General features: G+C 45.3%; 1 long non-coding RNA gene across 1 annotated transcript; it reads right to left on the bottom strand.

Annotated features, from left to right (window-relative positions):
- Positions 1-2049: 2049 nt before the first annotated feature.
- Positions 2050-4022, bottom strand: LOC135982759 (uncharacterized). Its single transcript, XR_010600308.1, has 2 exons — positions 3894-4022; positions 2050-2589 (listed from the first exon to the last, which is right to left on the bottom strand). It is a non-coding gene; the product is annotated as an uncharacterized LOC135982759 (long non-coding RNA).
- Between the last annotated feature and the right edge of the window lie 656 nt (positions 4023-4678).

Here is a 4678-nt window from a genome sequence, read left to right as displayed (position 1 = left end):
GTCGAGAGATCAGCTGTGGTGTCACAGCCAGGTCTGCAGGAGTGGGGAGCAAGTCTCCTGCCTTCACATGGTGCCCCCCCACACACACACACCACTAACTAAAAGTAAAACTAAAGTACACAAAATGTGAAATTGGAGCTCAAGTTCTCATCGTAAAAGTGAAAGAAAAATACAGTCCCCAGGAGTCCTCCAGTGGGGTTCCTTTCAGGGCCAGCGTTCCAAACCCTAGGAGTGGGGCTGGCTCGCAAGGGATGGTACCTCAATATTGAGGGAATCTCAGCAGCCAAGAGGGATGTCCTCCAGCTGGCCATAGACCATGAAGCACGTCACCTTGCTTCAGGAAACACACTATTACTGACACTCGACTCTCAAGTCCTGGCTTTGCTGTCACGTGTGTCACATAGTCGGACCTTCTGTGGATCACAGGTCTTTACATTCAGCCTGTGTTGAGCCAAGCGATTTATGTTTGGGCCATGGCTATCTTCCAGAAAGGCATCCCGTCTTCATCTGACAACACCAAGAGATGGAGAATTCACCACATCCCTTGGCAGTGTGGTGCAATGGTTACTTCCCCCCCCCCCCGCTCCACGGATAAAAATTTGTTTTAGGTCTCATTTCTGGCTTCACCTTCCAGCCATAGGTTCTTGTTCTGTTTTTCTTTGTGAGATTAAAGAGGCCTTTAGTTACCCCATATTTTCTCCCCACGAAATAATCAAGTCACTGCTCAATCTTCTTTTTGATAAACTAAACAGATTGAGCTCTTCAAGGCTCACTGTCAGGGGTTTCTCCTGCCCGCCAATCATTTTTCTCTCTTTTCTGCAACCTCCCTGCACTATCCCCACCTCACATCCCTCCAGGAGCTGGTGCATGGGGAGGGAGGTGGAGTCACTTCCCATTCACAGCACCAGGCTTCCAGCCCCTGCTCTTCACACCAGGATGCCCATCTTATGTAGCCATGCAGGGAAGTGGGCTCTGGGCCTTAATTCCCCACCCTCTCCGCATGGCCACATAAAATGAGGCCACAATACAGGCCTTTTATAAGCCCAAACAAAGAGATGTGTAAAAGTAGCCACTGCACTCACTTAACACACAGGTTTGTAGGTATTCATTCGATGGTTAATGTTAGTACAGGGCTTTGAAGATTGGATTTTTTTGTGTCTGAACATGTGGATATAATAGATGCTTGTAAGAGACTAAATACTCTTTTGATCTTGGTTACTTGTCGCCCCTTGCTCTGCAAGAGACTTTTACTGGTAACTAGTGTACTGGGTGTTAAATCAGCCACACCTCGGTGAGACTACACTCAGTCAGGAATGGGAGAATAAATTTAATTTCCCAGTTTTTCATTGCCTATGGTGGTCTAATACCACACAACTAACCTGTGTTCATCTACTAATTAACCTTGAGAGGTGCTGAGTCAATAGGAGTTGCTAGCGCTCTCAGGATCCAGGCACTCTAATACCAAAATTCTCTATAACTCGGAAAGCATAAATCATTTGCATTGTGTGTTGTTTGGAGTCACTGAATAAATGACAAGGTATCCTCAACCCTGTTCCAGCGGGAGCCGCTGCTATGAAACAGTATCGGCATTGATCTCAGCTTCAAAGTCAACTTTCAAGCCTTAAAAGTGCTACTTTAGAGAGAAAAGAATTGATCTGGTTCATTTGAAGGTTAAACTAATAAGACCAGAAACAACTGTAAAGTTCAAATTGTTTCTAAACATCATAGATTTGGTTTAATATTTCGTCTCTTCTTCCTTTTACCCTTTGTCTTTCAAGGACATGCTGTGCATGTCCAAACATCCCTAGATAATAATGTAAAGCAAAGTAATTCTTGAAATTGCTCCTGGCTAGGTTTCCCATCCAGCAGCTGACTATATGCAATAGATAGTACTTCTGTGTCTTTGAAAGCTTATAATGAATTTCAGCTTGGTCTTATTTCTGAATTCTTGCTATGCGGACAACTTTTAAAAAAAATTAAGCATGTTACTTTTTATATGGAAAAGCTGTTTGAAATGTTCTACACAGAAATACAGTGGGAGGTTCAATAGGATAAACTGTATCAAGCATCGTTTATTACTAAAACAGATATTTACACACTTTAATGCACTTGGGGACTTATTTGTTCCAACTTTTCAAGTTAACAGTTTCAATCTAAATGACTAGCTGCATAAATATGTTAAAGTAATTCTAGAAAGATTTATACTTCCACCGCTCTGAGTAAAACGAAGGCTCCTGTTCAGTAAAGCACTTAAGCAGTAGCTTAACTTGAAGTCTATAAATCGTCCCATTGACTTCACTCAACTCTGACAAATAGGAAGCTTTCACCAGTAAGTGAGGGGATTTATATCACCAATATCCATGGACATTTTAAAATTTCATTTTAAATCAAGAGGCTAGCCCTTCTATTTACAAAGATAACCTTCTAAATATGAGAATGATGTAAACACCACACTACTGTCTTCTTGAGTCTGCAGCCAGACAGCTCCAGTGCCTCTGTGGCTGCTCATAGGTTTGCCAAGCAGCACTGATGGAAATCAACAAGGTTCTGGTCAATTTGGAAGTTCTCTTTCAGAACCCTGTGGGAGCACTGTAATTGTAAAGAATCATGTTAGTTTCATGCTGCTGCAGCAGCAGAATGTTATGAGCAGAAGCTGAAACAGGCAATGGAGTTGTTCAAAGAGGTGAGAATTTAAAAAAAAAAACAACCCACAGATGGTGGGAGAGGGATAGAGTGGAAGAGACCTGTCCCCTTCCCCTCTTTGCAGCCACTAAGAGGCAGCAGGGGTAGAAGTACTCAGACACTATGGTGATGGGTCTGGTATAAAAATACAGAGTAATGGGGGCACTGACGGCAGCCAGAAGGCTATAGAAGAGAAAGAAGAAACAGAGCCCCCCACTTTTCTAGCAAAGAGAAAGATGGATACTACAAATTGATAAAAAGGTGAAGAGCAGCATTTCAGAAGATCACGCTGGTAGAAAGACCAGCCACTGAGAGTGGTGGGGGCAGGCTTTCTACCAGGGCATTGCCCCTGAAACTCACTGGTGGGCCTATGCCCCGTTATTTCTAACCAACTCTGGTTAGTAAATTTAGCCCTCCGGATACTGTGTGTCCAATACATCTTCCAAGGCTTATGTATTACATCTGCACAGAAGGCAGCATGGGGAGTTTATGTAAGTAGCTAGTAGAGGAGAACACATAAGAAAGTGATGGGCAGATCCATAATACCCAGTGCTGTATATTAGAGGCTGGGCATCCTATAGCACTAAAGACAGGTCAGCTTTTCTTCCCAACATTTAGTTCCACCCCGAAACTGTGGGACCCTTCCCACGAATGAAGATTATGGAACCAGACTTCATTTCTGTAAGCCTTTTCCCCCCACAGACACCTTCAGTTCTAGGGCAGCATAGGCTCAGGTTCTCCCAGGTCCAGAAGATAAGCAGCATCAGTTTTGTCTTTCCCTTTTCTTATTTATATTACAATATCATCTAGAGGCACCAGCATGCCATAGTAGCGTACAACCAAATGAGTGACAGTACCTGCCCTGACAAGCTTACTGTCCAGACAAGGGGTGGCAGAAGAAACAAGGGACAGAGACAGGAAGTGTCTTGGCTGAAGTCACACAGCAGCTCAGTGACAGAACCGCTGGATAAGAAACCAGTTTTCCTGACTCCCAGTCTAGTGCCTTAGCCACTAGACAATGCCAGTCCCCCACCCCACTTCTCTCCTCCCTTATTCATCCAGATAGCTACGTTGGCCAGACTTGTGTTATGGACCTGGATGTAGGCGGTCTGGCCTAGAGGTCAGAGCAGAAGTTGGCTCTAGTGGGTGGAGCGGGCATTTAGGATGGAGAACAAAGCAAAGGGTCAGCACCAGAGTCAACTGCTAGTTACCAGAGCCAGGGTCCAAGCCAGAGTCAGGGTCAGAAGCAGGAGGCCGAGGATGGAGCCAGGACTGGAAACTGATGATTGGAGGCAAGGCATAAGGGCAGGAACGGGAGGAGAGGCAAGGATCAAGCCTGGCACAGGAACATGGTGGGAACAAGAGCGAAAGCAGGGGTGAGGCAGGCGCAGAGCTGGAATCAGGAACAAGGATAGGTGCAGGAACCAGTCACCCACAATAGGAAACCACCTAGTTGCTCAGGTAAACATCCTGTTCTTCCTTCTGGCTTAAGTAATGTGGCTGGACCAATCAGTTGGGCAGGGCGATCCTCCAATCAGGGCTCCCATGCGTGGTGCCTTGGCTGAGGATACAGTCCTGCCAGCTCTCAGCCCACCAGGTTTCAGCAGACAGTGGGTGGAGACCAGGATGCAGTGGCTGTCTAGGAATTCCTAGGACTGGGTTCAAGACCTGGGAGGTTACAACTTGGCACTAGAAAGGGGTGGCTAGTTGCTCAGATTTCATACCTTGTATGCTGCAGTCTTCTGCGTCTCTATAGGCGTGTGTGCTCGCATACTGTGATGAGGGGGTAGCAGCACAAAACATTAAGATAGTTGCCTATACTAATGAGTCACCTCTGATATGACTGTCCAGCCAGGATTGTTTTCCTTTGTTCTTGTCTGCACTGTTTCTTAAATGTACCATGAAGAAAACACAGGAAGCTTTTATTTAACAGGTACCCCATTCTCTGCATACAGCTAAACTATAAACCCCAGGAATGTTAGTAACTGAGATGAAA

This window comes from Chrysemys picta, chromosome 4 (genome assembly GCF_011386835.1).
Source record: "Chrysemys picta bellii isolate R12L10 chromosome 4, ASM1138683v2, whole genome shotgun sequence".
NCBI classification, from domain to species: Eukaryota; Metazoa; Chordata; order Testudines; family Emydidae; genus Chrysemys; species Chrysemys picta.
This window is presented reverse-complemented; position numbering and strand designations above follow the sequence as displayed.